This window comes from Cicer arietinum, chromosome 1 (genome assembly GCF_000331145.2).
Source record: "Cicer arietinum cultivar CDC Frontier isolate Library 1 chromosome 1, Cicar.CDCFrontier_v2.0, whole genome shotgun sequence".
NCBI lineage: Eukaryota > Viridiplantae > Streptophyta > Magnoliopsida > Fabales > Fabaceae > Cicer > Cicer arietinum.
This window is the reverse complement of record NC_021160.2, coordinates 32,979,488-32,995,185: the sequence shown is the minus strand read 5'-3', so window position 1 is coordinate 32,995,185 and position 15,698 is coordinate 32,979,488. Positions and strand designations below refer to the sequence as shown.

The 15,698-nt window shown below is 27.0% G+C and overlaps 1 pseudogene; it reads left to right on the top strand.

The window, feature by feature from the left end:
- The first annotated feature begins 5,317 nt into the window (after positions 1-5,317).
- LOC101510963 (2-alkenal reductase (NADP(+)-dependent)-like) lies at positions 5,318-15,083 on the top strand (annotated as a pseudogene).
- Positions 15,084-15,698: the final 615 nt, after the last annotated feature.

Here is a 15,698-nt window from a genome sequence, read left to right as displayed (position 1 = left end):
TAAAAAGCGTAAACCATAAACGTACTGCCTATCACGGGCCCATATCGTTTACCGAGGTGCCACCTATCACGGGTCTGCACGGTTTACTAAAAAGAACGTAAATTGTAAATGTACCGCCTATCACAGGCCAAAGTACTATTTACCAAGGTGCCACCTATCACGGGTCTGCACACTTTACAAAAAAACGAAAACCATAAACGTACTGCCTATCACGGGCCCGTACCGTGTATCGAGGTGCCACCTATCACGGGTCTGCACGATTTACAAAAACATAAATCATAAATTCCCCATTCTTAATACTCATTTAACTTAAACGATTTTCTCAAACACACATTAAGTAAACCGAGATATTAAAAGATTCCCCATTTTTAATACTCGTTTAACTCTAATGGTTTTCACGCCAACATTAAGTAAACGTAGACATTAAGAGATTCCCCATTCTTAATACTCATTTAACTTAAACGATTTTCCAAAACAACATTAAGTAAACAAGACATTAAGAGATTCCCCATTCTTAATACTCGTTTAACTTAAACGATTTTCACAAACACACATTAAGTAAACAAGACATTAAGAGATTCCCCATTCTTAATACTCATTTAACTTAAACGATTTTCCAAAACAACATTAAGTAAACAAGACATTAAGAGATTCCCCATTCTTAATACTCATTTAACTTAAACGATTTTCCAAAACAAACATTAAGTAAACAAGACATTAAGAGATTCCCCATTCTTAATACTTGTTTAACTTAAACGATTTTCTCAAACACACATTAAGTAAACCGAGATATTAAAAGATTCCCCATTTTTAATACTCGTTTAACTCTAATGGTTTTCACGCCAACATTAAGTAAACGTAGACATTAAGAGATTCCCCATTCTTAATACTCGTTTAACTCTAATGGTTTTCAAATTCCACACAAAACAACTCAAACCTATTATCAGATCCAATCCACAACTCATACCAAAACACATCAATTCATTTCTCCACAGAATCCAACCATAAACACATCCAATTTCATCAGTATTAATTAAGAACACGTCAAATACGACGAACACAAATCAACACAATCCACCACTCAAACGCAACAAGTTTCATTTACTCAAAATCATACATAAATGAGTTTAAATTCATTTTCCACGAAACATTCATCAATATAACCAAAACCTAACTCTAAGATTTTACCCATAAAGCCTTAGATTCATTTTCCCCCAAATCAACACTTCAACCCTAACAAATTCCTTTCCACACAACCACAGATAAGTCCCTAAATGCAAACTAGAAGTTTGGAAGGAGCCCTTACCTTCATGTTAGCTTTAACGTTCGATTACGGTACCGCGAGTAAATCCGGTAAAATCTCCGCTCGCAATGTTGCTTCCAAAGTTGGTTCCCTAGCACCGTAGCATGGTAGTGAGCAACTTTCCCTTCTATCTCTTCGCGAAACGAAGCTTAGATCTAGATGAAACGGGGAGGTTTGTGTTTGACGGTTTGGAAATCCAAAACACCGTTTTTGAATCCGGGAAGGAGGAAGGAGTTGAGAACTTGATCTTTCTCACCCACTAGCTTTGGGTTTCAATTCTCAAACTTAAAGGAAGCAAAGAAAACGAAAAAATGGAGGATAGAGGGAGATGAGCGCGCGAGGCAGAGGAAGAAGATGGAAAAATCTTGTTTTCTTTCCTTTCTCTTTCTTTCCTTTCTTTTTCTTTTCTTCCTTTTTCCTTCTTTCCTTTTTATATCCTTTACATATATATATATATATATATATTAATTACTTTTAACAAATATCTCAAAATATCTAGATATTTATTAAATTCCCATTTTACCCGTAACGCATTAAATTCTTCGTAAAAGATTTACCGCAACTAATTTAATTTATTCATCGACGAGTAATTCTAATCGGCATCAAAATATCTTTTTGGTCATATAAACTCCAAAATATTAATAACTTTGGCTAAAAAGCTTCCGAGTTCAATACCAAAATACACTAAAATACATAAAGTATACTTTAAAATTATGGGTCTTACACTCACCAACTCTGCTATCTCCTAGGCGGAATACTTATTTGGTCCAAAATAAAACTAACAAACAATATAACTTCTATAAATTCGAATTTAATTAAATAATTCAATTAATATTTTCATCAACTAAAGTAAATCAAGCAGGACAAAAAATATTACTGCTAGTCACACATAACAAAATAAAACCAACATATCGAACACATCAATTTCATGATTATCGAAACTAATCAAATAAAAAAATACGCAATAGTCGATTTAGGAAATAATCATGCCATAAATCGTTATCGTGTAATTGTCACACCAAAACAATTAAAAAAAAATAAAGGTTATAATTATTCATGTAAAATAGATGGTGATAAAAATTAATTTAATTTCTTTACACATAGAATAAACTATTAATTAAATAATACATCATGACAGTTACTAAAACGAAACATATATAATATATATGGATATATTGAGGTGTTACAATGATGGTTGAAACATGTCTTAAGATCTTCAGACAAATAGCAGATTCAAGATTTTCATCAAAAGAGTTTTGTTTTCTTTAGAGCATTGACTTTCATCGAAGCTTTGACTTCTTTAGAGGTTGACGTTTTTAGAGCGTTAATTTTTTCACAGTTGACTTTCATCAGAGGATACATAGTAACTCAGAGTCAAACAATTAGACACTTGATGTGATTTTTCGGAGGCAGAGACAATTACTTGCTTGTCATGCTTATCAGAAGTAGACGTCGAACACTTGTTGCGTTCATCATAGACACGATGAAATGAAGGTAGTAGTTACAGAGAAAGATAGGCCATAACATATTTCCATTCATCATAACTCAAAAGCAGAACATTGTTTTCCTTTCCCAAGTCAACCGAGACACAACGTCACTCGGGTATCATACTTAGAGAGAAAGAGTGAAGCGAAGTCTTGTTATACATTTGTCTTCGTCCAGTTTTTAGATGGTATGACATAAAAATCTACATAATTCGCTCGATCTAAGACCTGCACACTTAATCAAAATGTTAGTATTTTAAATTGTTTTGCAAACAATTTTTTTATCATAAAAAAAAATTACAAACATATTTCTTCAAATCAACTTGGTTTCAACAAAAATACTTACTATCCCTGAAAGTAATAACTTATAGTCAGAGTGACCTATATATATAAAAACTTGTTGGGTTTGATGAAGGGAGAGGAAATACGAGAAAATGTAACTAAAAGAAGAAGAAAGGTCAAAAGGTAACCGGAGGAGAGAAAAAACACATTTTTTTTTTCATTTAAAGCTTCATTTTTATTTTTTAAATTAATATCAATTTAGTCTCTACCTATTCATCAGACCCATGTAAGATTGAGAGTGACATATCACTCAACTACATACACTACACACCATCTCCTTAATAAAGCTAACAAAAAAGTTAAAGTTATAGACAAAAGTGACATACGTTTATTAGAATGACAACGCCTTCTTGAGTTAGAGACTAAAATAATAATTTACCCAAAGTTATTTTAAGAACATTAACACATAAAATGAACACGTTAACTATTCTACTCAATTTTTTTAAACAAGAATGAAAAAAATAATGAGTATTTATAATAAGAAATGAAAATAGAATTAAGATTTAAAATACAGAAAGCAGATTCTCTACTGAAATCCGGTAGTTGAGAGAAATCTTTATCCCATATATACCCATAAAAATGGCCATAAATCGAAGGCATACAAAAATGGAAAATCCAAGAATTTGAAAATAGAAGAAAATTGCAATGAGAGAAGACATTTAATCTTGCCACTTGCCAGTAATAACATCAAGCAAATAGCAATATTTATGATTTCGTATATATATATGAATGAAAGTAGCCCGGATACGTGAACCCAAACCGAATTCAGACAATACCAAACTACATAATAATAAAATCGGATTTATGTAACCGTTCCATTTCAACGATATGTAACCAAAACCAATTGTTGAAATTAACAAAAATAGATACAAATTATTACATTTCTATATTAATAAAAGTAAATAAAAACGGCATATTTTTAGAATTTGGTTGAGAGAACAAGAATCATGGATACACTATTCTAATTACAGTTTTAGGTGTAAAGAATTTTGAGATTTTTAGGATCAGATGAAGTCTATTGGAATAACCATTATATACATATAGTTTAAAGGGATGAGGGCAGATACATCTCATTCACTTCACATAATCCATTAAGATTCATTTTAAAATAAAAGTTAAACACAAAATTCAATGCTTAATTTTAATTAACCATAATTTAATTTATAATAATTTAAAATAATTGACTATTGTTAATCTATAATTGTTAATCTATTGTTAAGCTATAACAAACTTTCACCCTTTTCATTATAGACTTAAAAAAGCTCAAAGAATCCAAATTAAAAAACAAAGCATATCTTAAACTAAAATCTAAAATATCCATAAATCTAATAATGAATCTCGGTCCTGAACAATAGATTTAAAGTAGAAGATGATGAAGAGAAAGAAGAACAATTCAAATAAAATATAACTTAAAATATCAATTTGAGAAAATAAAAAAATATAAAGGACCAATAAAGAAAATGAGTCAAACTAAAAATACACTAATGAGTTTCATTTTTCTTAGTAGAAAGAATTCTAAAAACTTTTTTAATTTTTTTTTTTATGTTTTTTAATAAAATTAACTAAAAAATAGTTTTGTGTTATTTTTATTTTTATAACATCAGTACCGTTTTGCACACGTCAGTATTGTAAAAATCAATTGACATTTTTTAACAGAACTAATCGAAAATGACATTTAGGTAAATGTACATACACATGAAAGAAGAATGCAAATAAATGTCACTTAAAAGATTGAGTTAGAAAAAATAATATAAATATCCTATTCGAGAATTAGATCAAAGACTAAAAGTGTAATTTAAAAAAAGAAAAAAAAAATATCAATGAAAAAATTGAAGATTCTTGAATAAAAAATAACAATCTTACCTACTTACAAGACCGAGACCAAATTGAACGATGAAGGGAGTATAGGGTTTTATTAGGGACCTTTTAGTTAATTTTACTAATTTAAAAATTAAATAAATTAACAAGAGAATGTAAGTTTAGAGGCTAAATTGATGATTTATTGGATTCTTTTCTCATTCCCTTATTTCCACGTTTTGCAAGTGAAAATAAAAGGGTTTGGCTGAAAATTTATTTTGAGGTGGGTGATAGGTGGAGTAGAGTGGAGACGCACTATGATAGAACATCATTATCATATAATTAACACTACCATCATAGTTAATATATAATTGGTCACTAAGTCTTTTGTTGGTACATAATGGATTAACTAAAAGATAGGAAGGAAGAATAGTAAAGTAACAATTTTACAACCACAGCAGCTAGTGAAACAAGTGATCAAGAAAGGGAAAAATGGAAGTGAGCAACAAATATGTAGTGATAAAACATAACTTTAAAGGGATACCCAAAGAGTCCCATTTTGAGTTAAAAACAGAGGCATTTGCTCTGTTCATTGAGGCTGGATCTGATGATATCATTGTGAAGAATCTATATATCTCTGTTGACCCTTATCAGATTAACCGCATGAAGCTCTACAGTCCTTCCCATAGTTCTATACCTGATGCAACTCAAATTATACCAGGCGAGGTACTTTTATTTATTTTGTTGGTGATAATGGTAAAAGGGTAAGTTTATTTAGTCTTTGTTAGTGTGTAAGATAGCATTCATATACAAAAATTGTTTAGTGTTTTTCAAATCTGTGATAAATAATGAACAACCTCTTCATTTGGTCCTTACAGTAGCTCATTTAACTGAAAGTGAGGATTGATTAAATAAATTATAGTGCGGAGTGAAATGCAAAAGTAACGAGGAGTCAAATATTTTAGAATCACAGCAAATTTTTGCATCAAGACTTTGTTGAGATAGTTTAAAATGAATAGAGTGCGAAATAATCAAGCAAAATGGAATGAAATGGAATAAAATTTTATTATATTATTTGGATATTTAACGACGAAATCAAACAAATTTCTATTTCTATTGTTTGGAAAACGGATGAAATATAATGAGTTCTAATTTCTTTTCCATTTTTACCCTTACTTATAGAAATATATTTTAGAAGAAAGAAATGTATTTAACAAATAATAATATAATAAATGGTTAAATAAGATTTTGGTCTCTATAAATATATTTTATTTTGTTTTTATTTTCTCTGGAAATTTATCTTTAAACAATAGTTCATCAAATATTTTCTAACAATCATTTTGATCTCTACTTTTAAGTCAACTTATGTGTCATTCAAATTATCAAATAATTTTTTTAAGCATATTTAGAACATTATATAAATTCATCTACAAAATTTTAGAATTTTTAAATAAAAGATGAATTAAATATGAATTTGTAAGCGTTAAAAGTTTAAAAAATTATATTTTATTTATCTCTTGTAAACACATTCTAAATTTTAAATAATATTCTACACATACATGTAAAAAATAATTCAAAAATTCTGACAATACACATGAATTGATTTAAAAACAATGATCAATATTATTGACGAAAAATATTGAAAATCACTATTTGAAGAAATTCTTTTAGAGAGAATAAAAACAAAATATGATATATATATATATATATATATATATATATATATATAGGAAACAAAAAGTTATTCAATGATAAATATACATATATTAAATACATTAAATCTGTTTTATTAGCAAATATTAAACATGTTAAATAAGTATAATTAATATCAATAAAGAAAGATTGACTTCAAGTTACTGGAAGCTACCAAAGATAACTTATACACTTCCAAACATAGCTTGTCACCACCAAGGAATAACTATACACCACCGTAGATTAATAGCGGATCCATCCCATTTCACCCATATTGAAGGGAAAAGAATGTGAAAAGGTAATGGAATGTGATAGAATGTATCCATTGGATTTCATTCCATTCTACTTTTAACAAGAATTTAAACAATGCAACATCAATTTATTTTCAAAATTGAGTTAAGAATCACTCAAACAATCGCTTTAATTAGATCTTTCAAAATAAATAAAATTTTATTTAATAAAAAGGACTCTACAAAACTTTTATACATTATAAAAATGTCTCATATTTTAACTTTTACAAATTTAAAAAGAATAAAATCTTATCTAAAATTAATATTGTCTCAACAAATATTAAAATTAATCAATTTGATTTTCTTTGAAAAAGAAATATTATATAAGATTGATTATATTAATTTAATAAATAATTTTTAAAGTGTCTAAAAAAAGCTTTTCATAAAAAAATGAATAATTTTACGAAAACATTATTATAGACTTAAAATAAGCCTTATATTTAAATTCATCTATGGTCTCCATATGACCTGGGCCAGACCTACTTATTCCATCCATTCCATTCAATTAATCCATCTTTTTCTATCAATCTAAACACATCATAGGTAAATGGATCATCATAACCAACATAACACGCCTCCTAATACAACCCCATGAAGATTTTCGAGACAACTAATGATCTAATACTAGGATTATTTGAACTACATCTTAAAATATTCTAACTTAAAAGTGTAAGAGAAAAAGCAAAAGTCATATATAAACTTAAAGTGCACCCGACTGGTGCATCATGTAATGAAGAAATCATGCCCATATATTTCGCTTTGACATCCCTCTTCATGTACAATACTAGACAATGCGATACTTTTTTAATATTCTTAAATTTCAACCAAATCCAACAATTAGAGTCTTGATTTGACTTGATGGGAGAAAGGTGGTGGATTCTGATATTAGATCATTGTATCTAAAGTTTTCCAGCAATGTAGTTAGGAAGCGTGTTCAGTTTATTGTAACAGCAGTACAAATATTGGATATGAGAGACTAAGACTTGAATCTACCAAATGTTGCTTCAATTGTAATCATATTTCCAACAAAATAAAAAACCAATATCTCACGATCTTGATCATACCCAGAAACCATTATTTAAAATCATAGTGTTGCTTGTATAAGTAATCTCAAAGATGAGTTTATACAAAATAAAAACTAAATATGAATAATAATTGCTCATAAATTAAATTTTACATTAATACAAAGCTCAACGAAAAATATATTTGGAGATATTGTAATCTTACATTCTTTTATGCTAACACTTAATTTACAGGCTATTGATGCACCAGTTATTGGTGAAGTTGTGGCTTCTGGGAATCCCATGTTTAAGGTAAATGATTTGGTTATGGGAAAATTCACTTGGGCAGAGTATAGTTTGGTTAAACAAGGAAGTATACTGAACAAAATAGACTCTTCTGAATTTCCACTGACCTATTACCTTGGAATTCTAGGTACGTTTAAGAAGGTTCGATTTATAATTTTAGATGCTTGTAAACTTAGAAAATAATGTTCTTATTAATCATTTGATTATTATTATTATTATTATTATTATTATTATTATTATTATTATTATTATTATATGGTTCTATAAATTATTGTTGCATTATATAATTGATGGATTATTTGTGTTTTTGGTTCATAACATTTGTCTAAGTTTTGGTTTTAATCATTTGAAAATTATTCTTTTGATATTCAACCCTAATAATATCAAATTCCATTGGTTTCAGTCTTTATTTTTCTGTGTCACTAAAATTTGATGATGTGACATACTGATCCAACATATCACGTGAAATTTTTGGTGCATGTGGCAATGAGTTGACTTCACAAGATTAATTTATTATAAAATAATACAAGATTAATAAATATTATGAATGAGGTTAAAATCATCTTTATTTTGACTTAATTGTAGTTTTGGTACTCCTATTTTAGATAAATCATGAAAATAGTTCCCCTATTTTATTTCTCCCCAATTTTGATCCCCGAACATAATTTTAATCCAAAATCTGATCAAGTGTTATTTTTTAAACCACACCATACCATTTATGATCATATATCTTAGGTACAATTGTTGTACCACGAGATCTTGAAGCATATTAAAAAGCGCAAAAAATGACACTTTTGTCAAGTTTTAGATCAAAATGATGTTTGAAAATCAAAACTAAGGAGAAATAATATGACAGAATTATTTTTGCAATTTAGCTAAAATAAAGGGACTAAAACAATAACTAAAGCTTTTTTTTTTTCAAAAAAAAAAAAATGAAATAGCAACACTAGCACGACGACCACAACACTAACACCACGTAGGCAAGTAGTACTTCTTGTATACACAAATTTACACTAGGGTAGGGATGAGAATAGGCTAGGCCGTCCGTCAGGGGCCTATGGTCTAACATACTTATGGTCTGGCATGGGCTGACCTATTTAATAAAAAGGATAGGCTCATACTATTTTTAAAGCCTATTTATTTAAATAGGTCAGACTCAACCTTATAAAAAAGTCTATTAAGCCTAACAGGCCGACCTATATATATTTTTATTATTATATTAATAATAATATTTTCTATTTTAAATTCTATCAATTAGGCAGTCACTTAGTAGTCATTCCATATTCGGTAGTTGTTCCATATTTGGTAGTTGTTCCATATTCGGTAGTCCTTCAATTAGTCAATCACTCAGTAGCCGTTCCATATTTGTTTGAGAGGTAATAATAGGTGCGTTTGTTTCAGAAAAATATCTATTCTTTGAAATCAAAAATTAGTTTTATGGTTTAAAGAATGTTTGTTTCAGATTTTTTAAAATTTATTTTGTTAGAAAAATTATTTTTTGTTTAATATATATAGATATGTACATTGATATTGGTATGTGAAGAGCATTATGTGGTATGAGTAGAACATTTAAATATTTTAATGTGAATAATGCTTTTAAATAGGCTTCCAAGTCAGACCAAACTTTTAAAAAGGTCATGCCAGACCGAAAAGAAGCTTATGATAGGCCGTAAGCTAGACTTAGGCCTAAAAAATTAATCGTAGGCCAGACTCATACCTTTTAAAGTCTAGTTTGACCTATTACCACCCACACAATAGGGTAATAAAATAATAACTTTCTCTAATATTACAAGTTTGCCACCGAGTTTTCATTATTTCATTCTCAAATTTTTAAAATGAAAAGGGAAAACACGCTTTATTTTTATTCCATTTTCGAGTCCATTTTAAGAAATATTTTCAAATAAAATATTTTTAAAATCTTAAACAAAAATATTTCTTCAACTTATTTATTTTTTATGAAAATGAAAACATAAAATAGGTAAATTAAACGTCCCGAGAATTTATGAAATCAACGCCACTCTATTAGAGGTTGAATCAATAAAGGGTTTTAAAACACAAAAGTAAATATGAGAGAGTTTTTTTTTTCTTCTTCTTTGTGGTGCATATGAATTTCACCACCCACAAAAGATGGAGAATGTGATCCTTCTCATACAATTATACAAACCACTTTCATTTTCAGAAAACCACATCAAAGTTAATTATCCTAGAATTGAAAAACAATTTGAAAAGATAAAAATAATCATTTAAAAAAATATTTAATTACAATTTTAATCCGTCTATTTTTATCAATTCACGAAAATGATTCTCCTATTTTAAAAGTCAACAGTTTTGGTCATTCTTTTGAATTTTTAACTAAAAAATGACGACGTGAGATGTTTTAAATAACGTATAATAATATTAAATGATTAACACCCATAAAATTGGAATAAAATCCAATAAAAATTTAGCTTTCAATTAATGCATGTTCTATATCATAGAATTGTATATCACATTATTAAAAATATGTCAATTCCGTATTTTTTAGTTCAAAAATCTGAATGAGGGACCCAAATTGTTGACTTTTAAAATAGGAAGAGCATTTATGTGAGTTGATAATAATAGAAAGACTAAAACTGTAATTAAGAAGAAAAAAAAGTAAGAACCATATAAAAGAGGAGAATAAAGAATTGTAGGAACTTAAGATTTTCATTTCCATCATGGATGAAATCTTTAGCAACCGAGAAAAAACATGCGAATAAAGACTTTCGATCTTAGTGAAGACTAATTAAAACTCACGTGAAATTTTAATTTTATGTTTTAATCTCAACCATATATGACTTATCATCTTGTAGGCGTTATCTCACAACTTGATTGGAAAACATCTAATACCATATGAGAAATTGGATTAGCCTTACACAACTTCAAAAAAATGGTTTGTAGGTTGAGAATTATCCACCACTTATAAATATTTTACGAGACCTTATCACATATAATGTAGGACTCTTAAAACAAGTTTGATGCACAAGATAAAAGACATGATATTATCATATCTTGTCTGAATCTAGTGTTTGATGAACCGACAAGATATAATAAGTTAATTGAAACCAACATAATAAAATAAGAACAATAATTTACTCATTATCCTTATAAAATATAATTTAAAATATTAAATTAAAATATAAAAATATAAATATAAAAATATAAAAATATAAATATAAATATAAAAACAATTTATAAAATACAAAAATGTAAATATAATCAGATATAAATATAAAGCTAATAAATAGAGTTTGATATTAAACTTAAAAATAAAATATTTATAATTAATTTAAATAATATTTATGATTTTATCACAAGGGTAGTTTTGTACTTTTATATAATTTAACAAATTAGTATTCAAAATTATAAAAATATGAAAATTTATCGAAATTTGAAAATAAATATAATTTATTTACATGGGTATTTTTTTCATTTACATATAACAAATAAAATAGAATTATTTGATTATTTATGTTTTTTTTAAATTTAAATTAATTATTTAGTAGTGTCAATGAATAGTTTTAAATATAAACTTATTTCATCAATTATTTAATTTTTAGTATTTTTTTTATTAATTTATAATATTTAAAATATAATAAGTTAATTTTTTTAAAAAATAATATATAATTATTCACAATGATAATTTTATTATTTAATTATAATATATATTATACCATATTATAATGAATTGTGTGTTAAATACATAAAATATATATATATATATATATATATATATATATATATATATATATATATATATTATCATATTACTTATCTGATCATCATGTGTGTGTACATATCCTACACATAAAAAAGATCCTTAAAACTCTTCTCTCAAATCTCAAGTCCACTTCCTCTTCTTTCATCTCAATCTTAGACTTTGATTTTATCACCAAGAGACTCATATCTTATGTCTCCACATGCCAACTTTGTGTTTATTAATGGCAATGTTGTAATGCCTCACATTTTGCACATTGAATTGTAATTTTTCAACTAGCAGTACTGCTTAATTTAATTTTTTAATTCAACCAATAAAGTAACTCCAATACGGTTGGGTTCAAATATAAAAAGTATTAAATATATAAGAAAAACAATCTATATATCGATTAACCTAAAATTTTTAAAACAGTTAATTTATTATTACTTTTGCAATCTCGAACTCCCCAACTAAATTGATTAAAAAACACATGACCCCCCCCATAAAGCAGCCGAGCAATGTCAAAAGTCCTGGAAAAAATAAAAGAACAATTGAGTTGTTATGATGAGAGATGTCGAAGCTGAAACATAAACTTGTTAGAAATTTTTTAATTTTTGAGATGAATAAGCCACAAAAGAGTTACATAATTTTTTAATTTGTTATTTTAATCTCACTCGATTAATTTAATTTAATGATTAAATTTTTTTCTTTCTATTGTCATATAAACTAATTTTTTTTACTTAATATGTCCTCTCTCTATATATATTTCAATTTGAGAATCAATAAATATGGAATTGAAGGTGATAGTTTTCTGTTCATTATTATAGGTTTCAGTGGATTATCAGCTTATGCAGGTTTTTTCCAATTGTGCAAACCCCAAAAAGGTGAAAAAGTATTTGTTTCAGCAGCTGGTGGGTCAGTTGGAAATTTGGTTGGTCAATATGCAAAGTTATTAGGTTGCTACGTTGTTGGCTGTGCTGGAAACCAAAAAAAGGTGAGGTGTAGGATATTAATTTAAGGATACTTTAATAGGCTTTTAAGACAAGGGTTTGAAGTTTATTTGATGTATAGTTACTAATCTACTTTTTTTATTAGTATTAAAATGACTTAATATTATCACAAATTGTTAAATAAGAAACTAGTTTAAAAAAATAGTATTCATGAGGTACCTTATAGTTTATTAAAAAATTAAATAAGTTTGTAGTTCTTATAAAATTTCATTATATTGTTTTTAATTTTTATAAAAAATTTTATCTAATTTTTTGTCTTTTAAAATTTTTTTTACTCATTTTTTGTCCTTGATTTGAAATCAACTGCTGTGTATTCGTTGAATATTTTTAATGATTTTTTGTACTAACGTTTAAGATATATTTAACAACTTTTGTACAAATTTTTTAATTTTTTTAATAAATAATAAATTAAATATAAAATTTTAAATTTTTTGTACTTAAAAGTTCATATTTAATTAACCATATTTGTTAAAAAAGTCTAAATTTTTATAAGAGAATTTCTTATAATATCTCAAGTATTACTGTAAAAAATCATTCAAAAATTCATAAGTTACACAATAATTGGTATAAAATCAGAGAGAAAAATTAAAAATAATTTTTTTAAGAGACTAAAAATAAAAATAAAATAATAAAAGACTAAAACCTTATTTATCTCTATAAATTTTCTAACTTTATATGGTCTTCATCTGAAATCCATAAATGATTTATCTTAGGTCGCATTACTCCAAGAAAAGCTAGGATTTGATGAAGCATTCAGCTACAAGGAAGAAACAGATCTAAACTCCACTCTTAGAAGGTTTGTTAATTGGTGATAGTATACATACAATCATAAAAGTATCATTTAAAAAAAAAAAAGAAGCTATCAAGTTTTCAAAAGAAGCTAAAATAAAAGTCATTTTATATTACATCGGATGTTTTTTCAAAAGTTTAAATTTGTTTAGTATTCAATATTCATATTTACGGTTTAATAAAGAGAGAAATTTGATTCGTCTTCTCGTCTTTAACATTTATTAATGATTAAAAAAATATAAAATGACGAGGGATATATTAATAACAAAATAATTAATACAATTAAAAATTTATAAAATATTTAACAAAAAATCGTTATATAGTGTCTAGTTTAGAGATCAATTTAGAAGTCAAAATATGTTATATCAGCCGCTAGCATTAGTGATTAACGATTTAATGACATTTCAAAAACTAGATTCTAAATTGATAGATACTCATTTAACTATTGATTAGAGACCAAGTTAACCACCGATATAGAAATCGATTTAGCAACAAATTACAAAATCATGTCCCTAAATCTGCAACTGTAAAGACTAAAATAATTTAGTCATAAATTGGTGGGCAAAAAGCAAAGATATAGTATTAAAATTGCTTTTGTTTGATGTAGTAGTTTGTTTTAAAATTCTAGGTACTTTCCAGATGGAATAGACATATATTTTGACAATGTTGGGGGTGAAATGTTGGAGGCAGCAATTGCTAACATGAAAGCCTTTGGTAGAGTGGCTGCTTGTGGTGTAATCTCTGAATACACAGAGATGCTGAAAAGAGAACTTCACCAAACATGCTAAATATCGTATACAAAAGAATCACAATTAGAGGATTTTTAGCTGTTGACTTTATGAATGTTTTTGATGATTTTCTGGCTACAACAATTGATTACCTTCGTACCGGCAAGTTGAAGGTTTTAGAAGAGGTGTCATTGGGTTTGGAGAGCATCCCTTCTGCTTTCATTGAACTCTTCAATGGAGGTAACATTGGAAAAAGAATTATAAAATTATAAAAGTAATTAGTTAATGAATAAATAAATGAAGGATGCTTAATTAGCGAGATTAAACAACATTATTAATGTACCTCGTACATTGACATAAATGGGTAGATGTTAGATTACAAATTTTAATTTCAAGAAACCAAATGATGATTTTGTTCAAATCGAAAAGCTTGAGTACTCATTGAAGATATGTGAGACTTGAACTTTGTCGAATTGCAGTTATAAATGGACATGGTATATATAGTTGTCAATCCGAAGAATATCCATAGGCGGCTTGTTTGTCGGTGTGTAGCAGTTTTATTTTTTATTTTTTTTATACAAGATGTTTAGTTTGAAGGTGGAATCATGAATTTAAATTGTGTTTGATTAAGTTGATGACTTTTTCATCATTTGATTAAATTGATTCAGACTTGACGATTTACTTACAGTACAAGCAATAATAAAGCTAAGGCGTGCATGGATAAAATGACACAAATAATTTATCGTAGTTCACCATTAACTTGCCTACATCCACTTCCTTCCTTTAGAATGATTTATTCCACTAATTCAACAATTTGAATTACAAAACAACTGACCCTCCAAGGCAGTTGTAACGCCCCAATTTTTTTGATCCAAAAATTACTTAAAAATATTAGTTTTCTTTTAGAAATAACTATAATTTTTTTTAGAAGTAGTTCATCATGTAATAATTTAAAGATGCGTCAGAAAATGACTTGATATTTTTTTTTGTAAAAGAATGTAATGCAATTTACTAAAATATTATTTATTCATTTATTTGCAAAATTAATATTCCAGTTATTAGATCAATATTCATTTATGCTCCAAAATAAAATAAAGTCTCTTTAAGTGAAATTCAAAATAAGCAAGGTTGACTGAAATTAATTACATTCAATTATTTACCAGCAAATAAAATCTCACTTCCGCATTTCTATTAAAAGTTAATGATGAAAAGTAAATAACTTTACAATGTACGACAAAATT